At 42.4% G+C, this 21831-nt stretch overlaps 1 long non-coding RNA gene across 1 annotated transcript; it reads right to left on the bottom strand.

Annotated features, from left to right (window-relative positions):
* Positions 1-991: 991 nt before the first annotated feature.
* Positions 992-16274, bottom strand: LOC136144531 (uncharacterized). The gene is made up of 3 exons (XR_010658565.1): positions 16166-16274; positions 12933-13084; positions 992-1095 (listed from the first exon to the last, which is right to left on the bottom strand). It is a non-coding gene; the product is annotated as an uncharacterized lncRNA (long non-coding RNA).
* Between the last annotated feature and the right edge of the window lie 5557 nt (positions 16275-21831).

Genomic DNA, 21831 nt, shown 5'->3' with positions numbered 1-21831 from the left:
CTGTCCAAGGGACTCTCAAGAGTCTTCTCTAACACCATAGTTCAAAAGCATCAGTTCTTCAGTGCTCATTCAGGACTGATTTCCTTTAGGATGGACTGGGTGGATCTCCTTGCTGTCCAAGGGACTCTCAAGAGTCTTCTCTAACACCATAGTTCAAAAGCATCAGTTCTTCAGTGCTCAGCTTTCTTTACAGTCCAACTCTCACATCCATACATGACCACTGGAAAAACCATAGCTTTAACTAGATGGACCAACCTTTGTTGGCAAAGCAGTGTCTCAAAGGTCACAACACTCATTAATGAGAGTATCATTAAGTCACCTTTGAACTTCTGTTCCTTGATCATATTCTATAACACACTAAAGGGAAAACTGTTTTATTGCTTTTGCTGAAGGCTTAAGGTGGGCACTACTAATAAAGAACCCACTTGCCAATGCAGGAGACATAAGAGACTTCATTTCCATCCCTAGATTGGGAAGATCTCCTGGAGAAGGAAATGGCAACCCACTCTAGTATCCTTGCCTGAAGAATCCCAAGGACAGAGGAGCCTGGTAGGTACAGTCCATAGGGTCCTAAGGAGACAGACACAACTGAAGTGACTTTTAGTATGCAAGAAAGCTTAAAAAGAGAAGGTTTATATTGATCTAATGATTATTATCTTCTCCCCTGTGTTCTTAGAGGAGAGGAAAGCTAAGTGCAAGTATAAAAAGAAATTACGTAATTCAACTACTTCCAATGACCTGGACAATAAGAATTAACTCAAGTTCCAAGTCAAAGGAAAAAGTATGCCTATGTGTGTTAAGGGGGGGTTCACTTATTACTCCATATAATCAATTAAAAACACAAAAATAAATGTATTTCAGTTATTTACTCCCATTTACTCTAACATCCAGGGTGCTTTTATTTAGGACCATAGGATACATTTTAAAGCCACAAGAATCAGAGTAACTCCTCTTAGCATCCCAAACAGTTAATGGAAATTGCATATCTCATCTCTTCTTTCTAAGCTCATGGGAGCCCTGGGTGTTATAATGAGTGACAGGATGTCCCCGGCAGAGTCTTCTGTCTTCACTCAAGTTACCTCCTCCAAGTGAACCCTGGAGCAACAGGAAGCAGAGAGACAGGATGTGTGGGCTGGCCCACTGGTCAATTCCCCGCACTCCCACAAGACCTAGTGATGCCTGCCTGACCTTGGCAAAGGTCTCCATGTACCTTGAAGGAAGTGATGCTTCTCAGGCCCTGAAATCTCACTGCTGGTTTCAGGTAGAGGTTACAGAGAAATGATGAGAGGGGTGTCTGAGCTAAGAAGCCCTGAAAACAAGCCAGAAAGCCTCTAAACTTAGCACTGCCTTTCCCTCAAACTGGAGTTACTCATAAAATTTGAAATCTATGAAAAATGAAAATTTAACTTCACCATGTTGATTTGGATTTGTTCTTATTTTAATTTCTGCCAGAACCAGCTTGCAGGAGCCAGAGGATGCTCTCTCAATGGAGAAGATGTCAAGTGACACCGTCAAGGTTACCGAGTGTCTGATCGATAGAACTGTACAGACAGGAGAGCGATGAGGCGGCCCAGCTGTCAGGAGATAAGCAGAGAGATGGGGAGAGTGTCACCGCAGGGCTGCTGGTGTGAGGGGACATGCCACCTGCCCTAGACAGAGCAGGTGAAGGGGAGCAGGAAGTGAGAGGCCTGAGTTCTTCTTGGACCGAACGGGCTCAGCTCAGGTCTCACCCTGTTGCAGGTGTTACAGCCAAAGAAACAGCAAGAGGAAAATGCAGCTGGAACTATTTTAATGACATATGAAATTAGGCAAGAGAATAGAGGGGAATAATTAACAGCAGAATAGTGCAAAGTGGAACTCAAAGTAAGGGAGGCAGAAATAGATGTATGCCTTAGGAATGTCTGCTGATGGCAGGCGTTTGACAGTTGCAATGCAGAGCAACTGGCATGCCAGCCTTTTCCTCCTACCTGAGAGCTCAGGACACTGAGGTTCAGAGAAGTGGCTCCTCAAAGCCACAGGGAGAGCCCTGAGTGGGTCAGATCACGATCTCCACTGCGTCACACTGCAGCCCCCTGAAGGGCACAAGCACGAATTATTAATATTTGATCCTTGTGACCTGAACTGACTCCACCTCCCAAAATGATTCTGACCTTGCAACTAAGAGACAAAAACATTTACAGATATCCCTTTCTCCCTCCCGCACAGAATGGCCAACACATTAAGAGAAGACAATGGTCCACATACCTAGAACCTTGGAAACACCCAGAAAGGAAGCTATGAGGTCCTAGAGAAAATGCTTGACCCAGAGGCAGATTTCCTGTATTCAAATTATAGTCTCGCCTCTGACCAAGTCATTAAGTGACTTTGAATGAGACACTTAAGCATTCAGAGACTCTGCCTCTTCGTCAGATTGATGGGATTCAAATATGGAAGAGTTATTGCACGCAAATAGGGTACTGGGCACCTACTAGGTGTTGGATATGTCTGTGGGCATCACGACTAGAGTCACGCTGTGTATGGAAAGAAGGCCCCCCTGCAGTCAGGCTGTGAAGGCGTACATTGCGGGCTCAGCGATCTGGGTCCTGGTGGAACATGGAGATAAGAGGGAGCGCTCAGGACCTGGGACGGTTGATGGGAACAGGCGGCGCTGGACAGCATGGCTCAAGAAGGTTGAAGCAAAGACCTGGAGGAGAGTTCAAGTCAGAAGTTCATCTTTAGCTCCCCAGGTCAACATCCGGAAGATGTGTTGTGTAAGACAATTCAATGAAGACGTCTCAGGGTTTGATTTCGTAATTTATGTACATCTTTTATCTCTGACAAAAACTTTTCTGCAGTGAGGTGGGAAGTCATCTTTAGGTGAAAACATTTTAGGAAAACTGGCCTGGGGCTTCCTTGGTGACTCAGTGGTAAAGAATCTGACTGCCAATGCAGGAGACACAGGTTGGATCCCTGGTCCCAGAAGATCCCATATGCCTTGGGGCAACTAAGCCCATGAGCACAACTACTAAGCCTGTGCTCTAGAGCCCAGAAACCAAAACTACTGAGCCCATAGGCCACAAGTACTGACCCCATGAGCCCTAGAGCCCGTGATCCACAAGAGGAACGACCACAATGAGAAGCCCATGCCCCACAACTAGAGAAAGTCCACACAGCAATGAAGACCTAGCACAGCCAAAAAATAAACAAATAAATAAAATTATTTTTAAAAAAGAACCTGGCCTGGGTACCCAGTGAAAAGTTGATAGCTTTGAGGTCAGTGGAACCTGGAATATTTTTTAGTAAAATTCTTTGACTTTAATGATATGAACAAAAATCAAACCATTTGCCTGGCCTATAGCACATGAATTAAAGGTTAAGCTTTACTGCCTCTCTTTATATAAACTTCTTGTTTTGTTCATTTACCAATCCAATTTATTGACACATCTTCTATGATATTCAAGCGCCATGGTCCACATCATTTTAATTGACTAAATTAGCATTTAATTACCATTCATCAATTATTATTTCATTGATTAAATGCAGATTTTGTCAGTTTAGGCACACTATTTGCTCAGAGTATTAAAATATATTCAGTAGCTTCAGATGATCTCTGAAAGTTGAATGTATCCATATGTATACTTTTTATATTAATCAAGTTAACATGATTGTTGGAGTACAAAATGAAGCAGGGCAAAGGCTAACAGAGTTTTTCCAAGAGAACACACTGGACATAGCAAACACCCTCTTCCAACAACACAAGAGAAGACTCTACACATGGACGTCACCAGATGGTCAACACCAAAGTCAGATTGACTATATTCTTTGCAGCTGAAGATGGAGAAGCTCTATACAGTCAGCAGAAACAAGACCAGGAGTGGACTGTCACTCATATCATGAACTCTTTATTGCCAAATTCAGACTTAAGTTGAAGACAGTAGGGAAAACCACTAGACCATTCAAGTGAAAGTTGCTCAGTCATGTCTGATTCTCTGCAACCCCATGGACAGTCCATGGAATTCTCCAGGCCAGAATACTGGAATGGGTAGACTTTCCCTTCTTCAGGGGATCTTCCCAACCCAGGGATGGAACCCAGGTCTCCCACATTGCAGGCAGATTCTTTACCAGCTGAGCCACAAGGGAAGCCCAAGCATACTGGAGTAGTTAGCTTATCCATTCTCCAGGGGATCTTTCTGACCCAGGAATGGAACCAGGGTCTCTTGCAATGGAGGCAGATTCTTTACCAACTGAGCTATCAGGGAAGCCTGACACTAGATTATTCAGGTAGGACCTAAATCAAATCTCTTACAATTATACAGTGGAAGTGAGAAATAGATTCAAGGGATTATATCTGATAGAGTGCCTGAGGAACCATGGACGGAGAATCGTGACACTGTACAGGACGCAGGGATCAACACCATCCTCAAGAAGAAGAAATGCAAAAAGGCAAAATGGCTGTCTGAGGAGGCGCTACAAATAGCTGAGAAAAGAAGAGACATGAAAGGCAAAGGCGAAAAGGAAAGATATACCCATTTGAACGCAGAGTTCCAAAGAATAGAAAAGAGAGATTAAAAAAAAAAAAAAAAAGCCTTCCTCAGTGATCAATGCAAAGAAATAGAGGAAAACAATAGAATGGGAAAGTCTAGAGATCTCTTCAAGAAAATTAGAGCTACCAAGGGAACATTTCATGCAAAGATGGGCTCAATAAAGGACAAAAATTGTATGGACCTGACAGAAGCAAAAGATATTAAGAGGAGGTGGCAAGAATACACAGAACTGTACAAAAGAGATCTTCATGACCCAGATAACCATGATGATGTGATCACTCACCTAGAGCCAGACATCCTGGAATGCAAAGTCAAGTGGGCCTTAGGAAGCATCACTAAAAAACAAAGCTAGTGCAGGTGATGGAATTCCAATTGAGCTATGCCAAATCTTAAAAGACGATGCTGTGAAAGTGCTGCACTCAGTATGCCAGCAAATTTGGAAAACTCAGCAGTGGCCACAGGACTGAAAAAGGTCACTTTTCATTCCAATTCCAAAGAAGGGCAATGCCAAAGAATGTTCAAACTACAGCACAATTGCACTCATCTCACACGCTAGCAAAGAAATGCTCAAAATTCTCCAAGCCAGGCTTCAACAGTATGTGAATCATAAACTTCCAGATGTTCAAGCTGGATTTAGAAAAGGCAGAGGAACCAGAGATCAAATTGCCAACATCCATTGTATCATCAAAAAAGCAAGAGTTCCAAAAAAACATCTACTTCTGCTTTATTGACTATGCCAAAGTCATTGACTATGTAGATCACAATAAACTGTGGAAAATTCTTCAAGAGATGGGAATACCAGACCACCTTACCTGCCTCCTGAGAAATCTGTATGCAGGTCAAGAAGCAATAGTTAGAACCGGACATGGAAGAACACACTGGTTCCAAATTGGGAAAGGAGTATGTCAAGGCTGTATATTGTTACCCTGCTTATTTAATTTATATGCAGAGTACATCATGCAAAATGCTGGGATAGATGAAGTACAGGCTGGAATCAAGAGTGCCAGGTGAAATATCAATAATCTCAGATATGCTGATTATACCACCCTAATGGCAGAAAGTGAAGAACTAAAGAGCCTTTTGATGAAAGTTAAAGAGGAGAGTGAAAAGGTTGGCTTAAAACTCAACATTCAGAAAACTAAGATCATGGCATATGGTCCCATCACTTCATGGCAAATAGATGGGGAAACAGTGGAAACAGTGAGAGACTTTATTTTTGGTGGGGCTCCAAAATCACTGCAGATGGTGACTGCAGCCATGAAAGTAAAAGACACTTGCTCCTTGGAAGAAAGGCTATGACCAACTTAGACAGCATGTTAAAAAGCAGAGACATTACTTTGCCAACAATGGTCTGTCTATTCCAAGTCATGATTTTTCCAATAATCATGTATGGATGTGAGTTCAACTATAAAGAAACCCAAGTGTTAAAGAATTGATGCTTTTGAACTGTGGTGTTAAAGAAGAATCTTGAGAGTCCCTTGGACAACAAGGAGATCCAACCAGTCCATCCTAAAGGAGATCAGTCCTGAATATCCATTGGAAGGACTGATGCTGAAGCTTAAACTCCAATACTTTGGCCACCTGATGCGAAGAACTGACTCACTGGAAAAAAACCCTAATACTGGGAAAGATTGAAGGCAGGAGGAGAAGGGGACAACAGAGAATGAGATGGTTAGATGGCATCAGTGACTCAGTGGACATGAGTTTGAGCAAACTCCAGGAGTTGGTAATGGACAGGGAAGCCTGGCATGCTGCAGTCCATGGGGTCACAAAAAGTTGGACATGACTGAGTGACTGAACTGAACATGTTCATGGTTAAAAGGAAAACTAACAGAGCATAAAAGCAATGCTCTCGATCCACTTTATTCTACTTCTTGTTCAGCTTCATTCCCAAGAGCTAACCACTGTCCTTGCTTTTTCTTCATGTTGTTCTTTATTATCTTCATAAATGTTAATAATTTTTACACCACTATTTCTATGTAGGCATTATGTACTAACTCCAGATCACAGAGGCTGTGAACTTAGCTAACTGATATTCCTTCTCACAATTATTTTTCTCTCTCCAATTTTTGAAAACTCTTTCTCTAGTAACTCCATCTATAAGATCAAATGATATGTTGAAAACCACTATTTACTGTTCTGCCAATGGTAAACACTATCCCTTGAGTACTTAGCCTATAAATAGAGCAATATTGATGAACCTTTCTCTCCCATCTTCAGTTAACTATAAACTTTTACATTATCGAGATTAATGATATTTATATTCTGGCTTGAAATTATGGTTAATTGGGAGGTTTGACTATAATTTAAGCACTGCAGTTCAAAATCAGTATTTACATTTCTAGTAAATATTACTCCCTGGGGACCCATGCTAGACAGAGGTCAACACATTTCCTTCCCCCGGGGTCAGAAGTCATGACACACAAGCAGTGTAGAAATGCCTGTTCCCAGCCAAGCAGTCAACAGCTTTTTCTGCTGGTAATTCACCAGGTATTATATCCATGCCATGTTTTCCTTTTTGACCTATTTGATCCATATCATTCTTATAATATTTTTTCATTCATCCTTCTAACATTGGTGTGTAATATTAATTAAGAGATCTGGGTCATCCTTTAGCCCCATGAAACATTTTTTGTTGTATCTTTAATTTCATTTCATAGTTTATTTCTGTTCATTCTTTCTGGAATGCTTATTTATCAGACATTGGCCCTTCTCTATTGTTCCCTTATGCTTTAATCTTTCTCTGATATTACATGTTAAGTTGTTTGTTGAATTTTCTGGGGCTTTTACTCAATTATTGCCACTAACCTTTCTATTTATTAACATGTTTATGTTAACAATATTGTTAATTTTCAGGAGATCTTTGTGTCCTTGATTACTCATATTTCATAGCATCCTGAATTTATCCTTAGATTTGACATTTTCTTTATTTCTCTGACGATAATAATTAAAGGTTTTATAAAATCATGATAGTAATAATAACATTTAAAACACTTGACTCACCCTTAAATTTTCCTGGCTTCCTCTTGAATTTGTTGTCATGATTATTTATCTTTTTCTTTTGCATGTGGGCAGTCTTCAGCTGACTGGTAATTGCAGACTTTCATTTTCCCTATCCTGAATGTCAGTATATTCTTTGGTGAACTGCTCCTTGAATGGGAGCCAGTCTGGGGGCTCTGTTGATATGGGTGGGCTTGCAGACTTGATGGATAGGTGGACAGCAAATAATATCAGGAAGCTCCCTAAAGCTAGTTCAATGAAGGATCTATTCTGGGCAGCCCACCTCACACTAGTAACTTTAGTTCTTCCCAGGAAGTTTATCCAGTTTTGGGGTGGGGAAGCATATAAACTCTCTAAGTTTTGTCTAGGGCTTTCCTTATAACTCAGATGGTAAAGAATCCACCTGCAGTGTGGGAGACCTGGGTTCGATCCTTGGGTCAGGAAGATCCCCTGGAGGAGGGCATGGCAACCCACTCCAGCATTCTTGCCTGGAGAATCCCCATGGACAGAGGAGCCTGGCGGGCTACAGTCCATGGGGTCACAAATAGCTGGACACAACTGAGTGACTAAGCACTGGTTTTGTCCAAAGATGAATGCTGAATTGCCCATTTCTTTGTCCAGAGACAAGAAAATTAATGAGGGATCTACCCAGGGAAACAGTTTCTTGGATACAGTATGAATTAACTCCATGTTTTGCATCCATCTCACCCCCATCCTGGAAAACTGGTAGACCCCAAGTCAAGAGTTTCTCCTCTCAGGAGTTTTCTAGGCAAATGATCTTTAACTTCCACTGTCCACTGTAGGTCAGAGCTTCTTCAAACCTCTTTCATCCATCAGCATGTTTTCTAAATTCACAGAAGTTTGAAATTCACCACCCGTTGACCAGTGCTCTCGTTTCCGCTGTCTCTGCTCTTTCTACATTATGTCTGTAGTGGGTTTGGGAGAAGAAGGGGGAAACTATATGGGGGAAGGCCAACCCAGTCTTTGGTCCAACATCTTAAATGGGAGACCCTTCAACTTGTCAATAAAAGGCTTTAGTGCTTGGACAAGAATCCCAGAGTGACATTGTGTCAACATTCTAAATGGTCTACCTGCTGCTTCTACCTGTGGAAAACAAGCATGAAATTAAATGACATCTAAACTCTGGAATCACACTGTCCAGATATATGGCTACTTAAATCTAAATTCAATAAAATTAAATCTAATCTAAAATTCACTTCCTCAGCCCCACCAGTCACATTTCAAGTACACCACACCATGTGTCTAAAGTCTACTGTGCATGCATGCTAAGCCGTATCCGACATTTTATGACCCCATGGACTGTAGCCCACCAGACTTGTCTGTCCATGGGATTTCCCAGGCAAGAATACTGGAGTGGGTTGACAATTGCTACTCCAGGGGATCTTCTAGACCCAGGGACTGAACTTGTGTCTCCTGCTTGGCAGGTGGATTTTTTTTTTACTGCTAAGCCACGTGGGAAGCCCAAGGCCTACTGTACTAGGTGGCAAAGATAAAGAACATTCCCTACATGGTGTAAGGACACAAGCATAGATGTTCTATTGAACAGCATGTCTCTAATGCAAACTCAGAACTCATAGATAAAGAACTAATCAATGAATTTAGCAAAGTTGCAGGACAAATCAATACACAGAAATCACTTGCATTTCTATATACTATGAAAAATCAGAAAGAGAAATTAAGGAACCAATCCCATTCACTATTGCAACAAAAAGAATTAAGTATCTAGGAATAAATTTACCTAAGGAGACAAAAGAACTGTGCAAAGAAATTTATAAGACACGGATGAAAGAAATCAAAGACAACATAAACAGATGGAGAGATATTCCATGTTCCTGGGTAAGAAGAATCAATATTGTGAAAATAACTATACTACCAAATGCAATCTACAGATTCAGTGCAATCCCTATCAAAAATCAACAAAATTCTGTAAAGCAATTATCCTTCAATTAAAAAATAAATAAATTTTTTAAAAAAGAACTAATTATTGAGGGACCTCCTTGATGATCCAGGAATTAAGACTGTAGCTTCCAATGCAGGGGTTCAGAGTTTGATCCCTGGTCAGGAAGCTAAGATCCCTGATGTCTCATGGCCCAGAAGTCAAAACACAAAACAAAAGCAATATTGTAATGAATTCAATAGTTTAAAAATGGTCCACAGCAAAAAAAAAAAAAAAAAGCTAATCATAGAAAGGCAAGACATAACTGATGCAGCATGGGGAAGGACTCTCCTCTAACTTTGCATAAAAATGTCCCTGCATATGTTTCAGGAAGGAAATCTGTTCTCACAGGTCCTTTGTTTTCCATCTGGAGCAGCTCAGTGGATTAATCTTGACTGTATGAAGTGACAGACGGCTTGGCCACTGCAGACTTGATGAATAGGTGAGAACTCTGAAAGCCTACAATGCTTCCTGGAGGCAGCGAGTAGGCGCTGCAATGTTTATTCTGTACAGTGAAGCTTAGAAATGTGGAGGATCTTAAATTACCTCTGAGAGACAGCACACGAGCACAGGCAAAGAGAGGAGACAGAATCTGACAAGGACTGTGTTCTGTTTAACATTCCAGTTCACAGGCCAACCTTGAGGTGGGGGAAGGGACAACCCATCAGACTGCAGGAACTCCTCCCTGAACTACTAGCTGTAAACCTTTGAAACAGAATGCTGATAAGCATGAACTACTTCTAGCCTGCCCTACATTGTTGGGTTTTTTTAATCTATTTCAGGGTCCTTTGTGATGAACTGGATACAGTTTCAGAAGTGGAAAGTAATGGAGAAAGTCAAAGATTTGTATTGATCCAGAGATAATATGGGATCGGGAGACAGGCTTATGCGATTCAGCACCTCGGGAATTTAATGCACTTGGTTTTATGCCCAAGTAGTAGGTACAGAGTACATAACAAAACTAGAAATAAACTGCACACCAAAATAGAGCTAACAATGAGGTCTGTCAGTGACTCCCTTGGGAATCTGGAGACATGCCATAGATACCCTACCATGTATAAAACAGATAACTAATGAGAACCTACTATGTAGCACAGGGAACCCTACTCAATGCTCTGCGGAGACCAAAATGGGAAGGAAATCCCAGAACGAGGGGATATGTGTGTACAGAGGGCTTCCCAGGTGACTCGGGGGTAAAGACTCTGCAGGAGACATGGGTTTGATCCCTGGGTCAGGAAGATCCCCTGGAGAAGGAAACAGCAACCCACTCCAGTATCCTTGCCTGGGAAATCCCTCAGACAGAGGAGTTTGGTGGGCTACAGTCCATGGGGTTGCAAAAGAAGTCAGACACAACTTAGGACCTAAAGAACAACAACCCTAAGGAAGGCACATCTTTTTGCAGTATAGTTTTTCATGAGAGAATTAATAGTATGTCATACCTTTTAACACAAAATGGTCAAGAATTTATGGATGTAATTCTTTTTCAATTTAGAAAGCCTGAATAACAACATGGGAAAAAAATGCATTTTCAAGTTGGATTTTCAGCTTGAATATCTACAAATATCAAATTAATTGGGAGATGTTTTCATTTCCATATTCCACGTGTGCAAGATGGACACATACTTATTCATGTCATATTATCTTTGCTGTATCCATCTATCTGCTAAAGAAATATGAATTGAGAGCCTGATAGAAATAGGACACCTCATGGAGAGAAAAATGAATCAAACACAGATTGCTGCTCAGAAGTTGGTAATTTAGCAGAGATGATGAGACTAAATAACTAGAATCTAGGGCAGCCCTGAATCCCCATTTGGGCCAAATTTTCCGATCTTCTCTAGAACTGTAAGGTGAGGTTAATGATAGTCCTGAGTCATCTTATTCCAGCCACTCCTTCCCTCCTCACTTCTCTTCCAAGCTGGGACAGTAAAGTCTACATGTGACCCACTGGGGGAAGGTCCCAGGAAACCAAGGATGAATGGAAAACTGAAAGTGTTAGTCGCTCAGTCATGTCCGACTCTGTGATTCCACGGACTATATAGTCCACCAGGCTCCTCTGTCCATGGGATTCTCCAGGAAAGAATAATGGAGTGGGTTGCCATTCCCATCTGCAGGGGATATTTCAGACCCAGGGATCAGACCCAGGGATCAAACCCACGTCTCCCCACTGCAAGAAGATACTTTACCATCTGAGCCAGCAGGGAAGCCCAAACGATGAATAGAGGAAGCAGCATTTCAGTGCAGCCCTGTCTACTTTATCCCTGAATTTCTTTCCCAACAACTTAACCAAAAAGAATAAAGGGATTTTATGTCCATGCACATGGATTTCTAGAGCTAAGTAGAAAGCAATGCATCCTTTCTGTATTTTAAGGACACAGCAGTCAAGAAAGGAAGAAATGTCTGCATAGAAATGTTCCACCATGAGTCTGGGAAGGTTCTGCAGAATTGGAATTTGTGAATGCCCTGGAAAGCAAAACAGGTTTGCCTTTGATTTCAGATTCAGTTCCTGGGCAAGCCGGGGTCTGGTAGGCAGGCGGGAGTGTTAGGTAACCTGTGGACAAGGAGCTTCCCCCATAGAGATGTTTTGGGGACTAAATAAAGCAACAAACATGAAGGGCCTATAGCAGTTGCCACAAAGAAGACACTCGGTGAGTCTTGGTTTTTGTTTTCTTTTTCCCTCTTTAGCCACCTGATGTCTTTAGCAGTAAATTAAGAGTGAAGTGAAAGTTTTCAATTGCATGTATATAATACGCAGGTTGTGTTGCCATTCTGTGCTCCATCGCTAAGTCTTGTCCGACTCTTTTGTGAACCCATGGACTGTAGGCTCCAGGCTTCTCTGTCCATGGGATTTTCCAGGCAAAAACACTGGAGTGGGTTGCCATTTCCTCCCCCAGAGGCTCTTTCTGACCCAAGGATCAAACCCATGTCTCCTGCATCGATAGGCAAATTCATTACCACTGAGCCACCTGGGAAGCCCCATAATATGCCAATAAGCATATACAGATAAAACATTTATATACATTTTCTCTATACATAATGCTAGAAGAAAACAAAATTGTTTTCTTATTAATGCCCACCTGTGTAATTGCTTTTAAAATATACTGCTTTCAATCACATTTGTATCTCTTTTAGTGCACATTCTGGAAAATTCCTTACCTTTTTTCTTTCTTTTTATGTCCCAGCACCGTGCAAAGTTGGACACTCAGTAAATGCATTTGATGATGATAATAAGCTTGCCATTTCAAAGGATGGCTAATTTGAGTCACTGAAAGGTTAAACAGCTTGCTTGGAACTATCTGACACTTCCTTTTGCAGCCTGGGAGCCAGGCCCTAAATGCGTTCATCTCTTCCTGATCTCACTCTTTGATCCTTCTTAGGTAACTGATAAACAAAACCATTTCTTTTCTTAACAAAAGGATGGGTCTTCCTGACTAAATGAAAGTTTTGGTTACCCAATTTATTCTCTTGACTCCACAGAACAAGCAATTGATTTCCTTCCCTATTTTCAATCATGAAAACATCGTCACATTTCATTCTTGCTCTTGGAGTTATTAGATTTCAGTTCTTGTTTCCACATGCTTTATATGCACAAGTCGAGTGTAACCTGAAAAATATTAAAGTGGATTTGCAATGAAATGGCCCAGATCTGGGAAATTTGTCTTATTCTCTCTTAACTCCTCTTTTGTTTAATGTACTTATTGGTATTTTCCTAGGATGGAGCTGATGCTGCCACAATGACACATTTCTGCTGACAGCCCTGAACTTTCAGACGGAATCTCTGTGAATAAAGGTGAGAAGGAGGCTTTAATTAATGTCCTAAGCCTGGGAATGAAAACAAAGAACAGGAAGGTTGGGAGATGGATCTGGCTGTCAACACAAAATGAAATAAAAATCCCCAAAAGCTTTGCGCCAACAAGCAGCCCCGCCCCGTGCTGCTGGGCGCCTACCCTCTCCCGGGCCGGAGCCATGACCCGGGGACCACAGCCCAATGCTTCATTTGGAAGGAATCAATGAAGCAACTTCCCACAGAAATTCTCTACCCAGGGTACCCTCCTGATCACTCCTATCTCTGCCATTAGTGTGCTTTCAAATCCCCGATGAGCTTAAATTCCCCAAGAAGGGCTTGAAAGCTTACCCCAGTAATTACGGCCCTAGCAAGAAACAATCAAACTGGGGAAAAGGACTCTGAAAGAATCCTTAAAGTCAGGCCTGGCCATTGTATCTGTTTTTAGATTTTAGATGAGAAATTCGTGTTACACTTTAGGAGGCCTCTTTGGTGAAATAGTTTGAACGCCATCGCCCAAGGCTAGAATTCTCTTTCTTTAGAAAGAGATATAATTCAGAATCAGGATATGACTTTGAACACAGCCTGGGAAATCCAATATCGTACAACAGAGACGTGTTAGCACCAGGGTTCAAGGACGACTGAAGATTTAACACTTTTCCTCTTTTAGTACCTTTTCTCTGTTTGAACTGCTCTCTGCCCTTCTCTGTGATCAACTGATGTTCCTGTCTGCATAGGAAAACTAGTCTAAAACTTAATCATACTAAACAAATATTTAGGGGGCACTTTAATGATCTGGCAGGCATTGTCCTAGGAGCTGGAAACCCAGTTAGCTGTTAGTCACTCAGTTGTGTCCAACTTTTTGTGACCCCATGGACTGTAGCCCACCAGGCTTCTCTGTCCATGGAATTCCCTAGGCAAGAATACTGGAGTGGGTTGCTACTTCCTTCTCCAAGGAATCTTCCCAATCCAGGGATCGAACTCAGGTCTCCTGCAGTGCTGGCAGATTCTTTACTGTCTGAGCCACCAGAGAAATTCAGAGGTTTCTTTAAAAAGCAAAATTCCTGTTTTTGTAGACGAAGCATCATATTAACCCCTCAAAACACAACTGCTCCACCGAAGGTGCACAGAGCAGTCTGGATATTTGTACACAAGGAATACACACTTGACTCTGAGCTCACTCTCTTCTCTGCTCATCTTAGGCTTGCTGTCCTGTCTCAACTTGATTGTAAATTCCCCAAGGGCAGGACCACTACCTCTGTTGATCTCTCTCAAAATATGGAGCTGTACCCATCATGACCACTCAAAACCCATAATAGGCATAGCAGACATTCAGATATTTTCTAATCACCCTAAATGACATTCTTGTGATGCACAGAGAAGGTTATTGGGCTCATTATTTATATTCTTGGCACATGAGTCAGTTGTACTTGAATAGTTTGACCAAGGAAACAAACCAAGAGGTCAGGCTGAGACAAGACTGTGAAGCTTTGGTTTTTCCATCCAAATATCTAACCTAGAGAAAAAAAGGGGGGAAAGGGGAAGGAATTTCTTTCAAGCGTGCAAAAGGGTTGTGACTAAGTGTGGTGTTAGAAGACCTCAAGCAATCTGAAATGCTGCTGTTGGTAAGAACAGCACCTACACACGATTAGGACTTTATACCTTTCCTTGAGTCATTGAGTCAAAAACAAATATCATCAAGTGACAGAACCACAAGAACAGAGCAAGATCAGTTCGACACCTGCCTTCAGGGATCTGGTCTGTTTTCTTTTTGAGACCGAGTCAGGCTCTGGGCATGGAGGCCTATTTTCATCCCCCATTTCTTGTAGCAAGATTCCGGCCTCCATGACCTTTCCTGATCTCCAAAGGGCAAATTATCAAACCCTGGCTAATGAAGTGTTGTTCTTATGGTTGTTTAGTAGCTACATTCGACAGTTTGTGACCCTGTGGACTATAGACCACCAGGCTTCTCTGTCTATGGGCTTTTCCAGGCAAGAATACTGGAGTGAGTTTCCGTTTCCTTCTCTAGGGGATCTTTCAGGACCAGGGATTGAACCCACATCTCCTGCTTTGGTGAATTCTTTACCACTGAGCCACCAAGGGAAGCCCCCTAACCAAGGGAAGGGCAGTCAAGAAACCACCTGAGGCAAGATTAGAGGGATCAGAGAAGCTCCTGAGACTCTGTATACATCCTAGTCTTGTCAACAACCCCATTCATGAAGTATTGTTATAAAACTCCTCATTAAATTCTCCCAGGTTGGAACACATAGACTTTCAAGGCCGGAATCCAATATGTTCCCTTAATAAAACTATCCTTTTTTCCTTCACCCAAACCTCTGTCTCCGGGATTCAACTCGGCACTCGCGTACAGAGAAGCTGAGCCTTAAGCATCTTTATCAACCTTCTAAGATCATTCAGGGCAGTTTGGCAGGCAGTATCATCCTTAGGCGGTAGAGCCTAAAGTGTTAAACTTTAGACTTCAGAGTTGAAATGCAAAACACAAAGTTAACGCCTAGTTAACTCTTCAAGTTTCATTATATTCATAATAGCGTTCAAAATAGGGCTAGAGGAACCATACTGACTGAAACCGCCCACCCTGGCCAGGCACCATAGTAACCATTTGCGGGAATTATTTTACAACAGAAAGCCCTGGTAAGGAACCCGGAACTAACAAGCCACCACCAACCGGAAGAATCCAGGAAAGGTCAAAAGGAGATGGTATATGTTCTACCACCTCCCAGAATCCTCCTCACTGGCATCCATCTTGGCTGAGCAATGCATGCACAACTAGGAAGGACCCTGAGTCAGAGTGCTTGGCCAGAAACAATCTAGAAACTAGCCACGTCACCGTAAAACCCAAGACTGCAGCCATGGAGTAGAGCAGTTCCCGAGTTCCCTTACCCTGTTGCTCTCCGCCCGGACACCCTTCTCCCGGTCAAGTCGCTTGCTTTGTCGGCCCGTGTGTCTCCTCAGACAATTCATTCCCGAGTGTTAGACAAGAGACTCTGTCAACAGACTTCCTTCAGTGGGAGCGTCCATCTTGGGGGTGGGTTGGGGGCGGCGGCGGCGGGGGGCGGAGGGGGCGCTGTTAGAGTCAGGAGTCAACATGGAGGGATTTATTACAGAAGTGGCCCACCCTGTTGTGGGAGCTGGCTAAGCAAGTGTGAAGTCCCCAGGGAAGTGGTCAGGAAGGGAGTCGGCGGGCTGGAACCCCTGGAGCTGAAGCTGGGCACCACCCCGCAGCGGCTGTCAGAAAGAAGCGCCCGGAGGAAAGGAGAGATTGCAGACGCAGCAGCTGTTCTCAGTCTCTGAGCTCCCGGAAGAAAGACTAACGCCTCTTTCCTCAAAGGCCTTGCAACTGCTAAAGTCGGGCCTGCCCAAGGTAACCCCCACTTTGACCAGCGTGAAGTTAACTGATCAGGGATTTTAATTAAATCAGCAAAGTCCCTTCACAACAGCGCCTACGTTGGTCTTTGAATAACTAGGAAATTAACTACAGAAGGGACTCTGACTCCCTTGGCCTAGAGCTTGGGCTAGGAGTAACTAGCCCGCCCTCACCTGATTGAGCCTAGTCAGGATGACTCAGCGCAAACGCATTCCGTGGGGTTACTGGGAAGCTTACAGAGATGATACACACAAAATGTCTGGGAAACGCATAGCAAGTTGCATCACCACTTAGCAGATGAGAAAATCAGGCTCGGAAAACAAACTGATAAACAAAGTGAACACATCCTGGATGGTCTGGAGAGTTGAGAATGGAAAAGATGGTTCTCATTCAGAACCCTTTGCTCCGACCATGGTGCCTGCTCCAAAGTTTGTGTTTCTTTGCCTGAGTCAGTACACGGGGCCACCAGTTAGAAGAGAAGAGTGAGAAATAGCTATAAAGTGAGTGGATCTGAGGTGAAATGAGCAGCCACTTCTGAGGCTCCTAGACAAGTAAGATAAACAGAGATCTCCACTGCTCTGGACTTCAGCCTGGATTCTTAGGCACTCTTACAGGGCAGGCTACTTGCTCAGTCACTCAGTCATGCCCAGCTCTTTGCAACTGTAATGACTGTAGCCCACCAGGCTCCTCTGTCCCTGAGATTTTCCAGGCAAGGGTAATGGAGTGGGTTGCTCTTTCCTCTTCCAGGGGATCTTACCAACCCAGGGATAGAACCCACATCTCCTATGGCTTACGCACTGCGGGCAGATTCTTTAGCAGTGAGCCAGTGGGGGAGCCAGTGGGGAAGCCCACATGCCCCACATTCTCCCGTAATAATCCTCTTCTTTGTGAGCTTCTGGAAAGCTGAGTCTAATATAAATCCGTTTTCATTGTTCTCTCTCCATCTTCTTTAGAAGCAGTTCTCACTTCAGAAATGCCCTGTCACTTCCTTTCGGTTGACTATTTTTAGGTTACAAATTTAAAATTTATGAAAAGCCTTTCAATGATTTAAGACCAAATGTGGTTAGGGTAGGTTGAAGGGATATTTGGGTGCTTAAAAATGAGCAACACTCTTCCTCCACCCACTATTCTTACTGTGAAGCAAATAATAATGGACACAAAAGCACACACAGCTCAAACAAACTGTCAGCATAAATTAATTCTCCTGCTGTAACTTTGGCAAGGAAACAGAAGCAGCCAGTTACCTCATCCAGGTTCAGCCTCCTTCCTAGATGTTGTCCCAGAAATCAGCTAGAACACCACTGACCCTGGTCAGGCAGCCCCATGAACTGATCTCATTCCATCTTCTCCTGTGACTGAACTTGAAAATATCCACGTGCTAAGACGGCAGTCAAAATGTTCCCCCAAGGTCATAAGTTACCCAGTGATGCATTGACAGAGTTCTAATCTTTAAAGCTGAGTTCAACCATCTTTGTTCCTGTTTTCTAGCCACTAAATTGTGTGTGACTCTTTTTTGACCCTGTGGAGTGTAGCCCGCCAGGCTCCTCTGTCTATGGGATTTCTCAGGAAGGAAAACTGGAGTGGGTTGCCATTCTCTCCCTCAGTGGTTCTTCCCAGCCCAGGGATCGAACCAGCGTCTCCTGCACTGGCAGGTGGGTTCTTCACCACTAAGCCATCAGGGAAGCCCTTAATCAACTTTAAATCACCAAATATTTATTAAGCTTCTTTTTTGTATCAGAAATTCTTCTTGACGCTGAGATCAGAGTTGAGAACAAGACAAAGAGGGTTTTCTGCTCATGAGTCTTACATTCCAGAGAAGTTCCAGAGACATTAAATAGTAAACAAGCAAGAAACAATTCAAACTGCGGCAAGTGCTGCCAGCTGCTAAGAAAAAGAACAGGGTGGTCCATTCAAGAGTGATTATGACTCCAGGTTGTGACTTAAAAATAGAGAAAACATGTTATCCAAATAAATAGTAGTATACATCCTTTGATAAAGATCATTTATCAGTTACTATCAACAATTCTACATATTTGATGTATTTTGTTCAGAAGTTGCATCCAAATATAATGCCATACATTTTGTAAAATACTTATGCACCCACCCAAAAAATATGGGGTAAAAGAAATGTTAACATTTAAAACAATTCTCTATCATAATTTCATATGAAGAGGAAATAGTATTTATAAGGTAGGTGTCTATTTTACCATCCTTGATGGAAGACTAATATCTAGAAATCAAAAACAAGTCACATTTTAGTCAAAAGTAGAGATGCATGGGTGGAGAAAATGCCTCTGGGTCCTCGATGGACCCCAGTGAGACTCAGTTCACAGGCGTCCCTGGCAGTCCAATGGCTAAGACTCTGCCTTCCAAAGCAGGAGGTGTGGGTTCAATCCCTGGTCAGGGAGCTAAGATCCAACATGCCTCGTGGCCAAAAGACAGAGACAATATTGTAAAAAATTCAGTAAAGACTTTAAAAATGGTCCACATTAAAAAAAAAATTAAAACACTTAGTTAAAATTACCAGATTATGAAGCCTGTGATTTTTTTTTTTGAACAGGGATGAGGATGGTCTCTGACGGGCTTAGTGTTAATAGTCAGGAAAGAGAGCACTTAAGTTGTTTCAGAGGCTGATGGAACAGTGACAGATTTATAGCAGATTAAGGAGCTCAATTTTTATTTCTTCCTCAAATCTACGCAATTTCTGACCTATTTTTTGCAGTCCTTGTCCTTAGGAATTTTCCTCTTAGTGGCTAAAGGATATTAACAGTCAGACCATTTTATAAATGACAAGCTTGGGTTGGGTTTATTATTTTTTCAACCCAGTGTATTAACCCATTCACCAAAAATATATTCAAAAAGCAGCCTTGGTAGCCTGTGGAGAAGACAGACAGCAGTGTAGTGAAAGTGAAAGTCACTCAGTCGTGTCTGACTCTTTGTGACCCCTTGGACTATACAGTCCGTAGAATTCTCCAGCTGTTCCCTTCTCCAGGAGATCTTCCCAACCCAGGGATTGAACCCAGGTCTCCCGCATGGCAGGTGGATTCATTCCCCGCTGAGCCACAAGGGAAGCCCAGGCAACAGTGTGGTTGCTTAAAAAAGTTAAGCTCAGCCAAATTTCAAAAAATTAACTCAGTTTTTTAAGCCACAATCACTTACATATCCCTCCTTTTCCTCTCTTTTTAAAAATATACCAAGCCCTTTACATCACATTAAAAAAAAAAAAAAAATTAAGGAAAATAGTCCCCAGAGGATTTCCTCTATACACATAAATTTGTTTGGCTGCTTTAAGATTCTGTTTGGGGCTGTGGAATGAGTCAGTCCTCTAGTAAACATCTTGCATTTCCTATCTCATTTAATCTTCTTGACAATGCTATGAAAGAATTATCTTCATCATCATTATGATTCTTAGTCTATTAATTAGAAAGTTCAATTCATGTTCAAAGAGCTAATGCAAGTCAGAACAGTGATTTTAACTATATAGACTTTGACTCAGAAGTCCCAGGAAAACTCTGCCTAGATTTCATGAATACTTCATCAACCTCTCTAAAGCACTTACTCTCTACTTTATATTGGAAATCCTTATACAGCATACATATGTCTCCTCTGTCAGCCCTTTGTGAGTAGAATACATGCCCAATATTTTCTTGCAGATGGGGGTTGATATAACAACATCTAAATAACAACAATCTTCACCATTGCAATCATCATGAACACAACAATCTTCACCATTGCAATCATCATGAACACTGAGATCTTATTCTGTACCTGGGATCATGCTAAGTGTTTTGAAAAGTGAAAAAGGTGTGAAAGCTCAGTGGTGTCCGACCCTTTGTGACCCCAAGCTTCTCTGTCCATGGGATTTCCCAGGCATGAAAGCTGGAGTAGGTAGTCATTCCCTTCTCCAGGGAATCTTCCCGACCAAAGGCTCAAACCTAGGTCTCTTGCATTGTAGGCAGATCCTTTACTATCTGAGTCACCAGGGAAGCCCTGCTAAGTGTTTTAATTCACTCTAAAATTTAATCTTCAAGGTAATTCCAAGTCATGTAAGTACCAATAGTATTAGCGGCATTTTTTTTTTTTTTAGTGGGGAAACTGAGTCTTAAGGTTTCTTTCCAAGATAACAGGACACATGAACAATCATATTAATATTAAACACATCCAACAGGGTTATTTAAAATATATTTATCGAGCATCTAAAATATGTCCCAGATGCACTTCTAGCTACTAAAGAATAGAGTAGAACTCCAGTACAGTGGTGGGGAGATAGAAATAGAGACTGCACACTGGTGATACTTGCCTTGGCAGGAAAAAGCGGGAAAGAAGGCAACAAAGCTGTTTTCTTTTCTTTAAATAGATACTTTTTTTTTTTTTTAATATTTGTTTATTTCTGTTGCAGGTCTTAGTTGCTACACACAGGATATTCGATCTTCATTGCAGCATGTGGGATCTATTTCCCAGACCAAGGATCGAACTCGGACCCCCTGCATTGGGAGCTTGGAGTCTTAGCCACTGGACCACCAGGGAAGTCTTAAAGCTGTTTCCTTCATGAGAATTTGATGTATTTTCATTTTACAGAGAGTTATCGGGAAGGGGAACCAGAGGACGATAACCTTGAGGGAAGACCTAAAGTCTGGGGCTGTTCCTGATTGCTCAGAGGACAGATACAAAGTCCACGAGCTGGAGCAGCCTTGGTTTATCAAAGGAGGGCGAAGAGGTCACTGTGGCTTTGCCGGGAGAGGGGTGGGGGGGCACATAGTAATCAGCAGGGAAATCAGAGAGTCACCGAGGGCTTCTCTCTAGCTGTATAGGACTCTGAAGGGACTTTGGTTTTTACTGGGAGAAATAGGAAAGCCATAGGAGGCTTTTGAGCAGACGATAGTCACAGTCAGACTGTGTTTTATATAAAACACCATTCTGAGAATATGTTCAAGACAGCCTACTGGAAGTAAACGTGGCTGAAGAGAGGTCAGTAAGAAAGCTGTTGTAATAATCCCGTCTAGGGGTAATGGTACTTCCCTTGTGGCTCAGACGGTAAAGTGTCTGTCTACAATGTAGGAGACCTGGGTTCGATCCCTGGGTCGAGAAGATTCCCTGGAGAAAAAAATGCCAATCCACTCCAGTACTCTTGCCTGAACATCCCATGGACGGAGGAGCCTGGTGCAGGTTACTGTCCATAGGG

This window comes from Muntiacus reevesi, chromosome 11, assembly GCF_963930625.1.
Source record: "Muntiacus reevesi chromosome 11, mMunRee1.1, whole genome shotgun sequence".
In the NCBI taxonomy this organism is placed as follows: Eukaryota; Metazoa; Chordata; class Mammalia; order Artiodactyla; family Cervidae; genus Muntiacus; species Muntiacus reevesi.
This window is presented reverse-complemented; position numbering and strand designations above follow the sequence as displayed.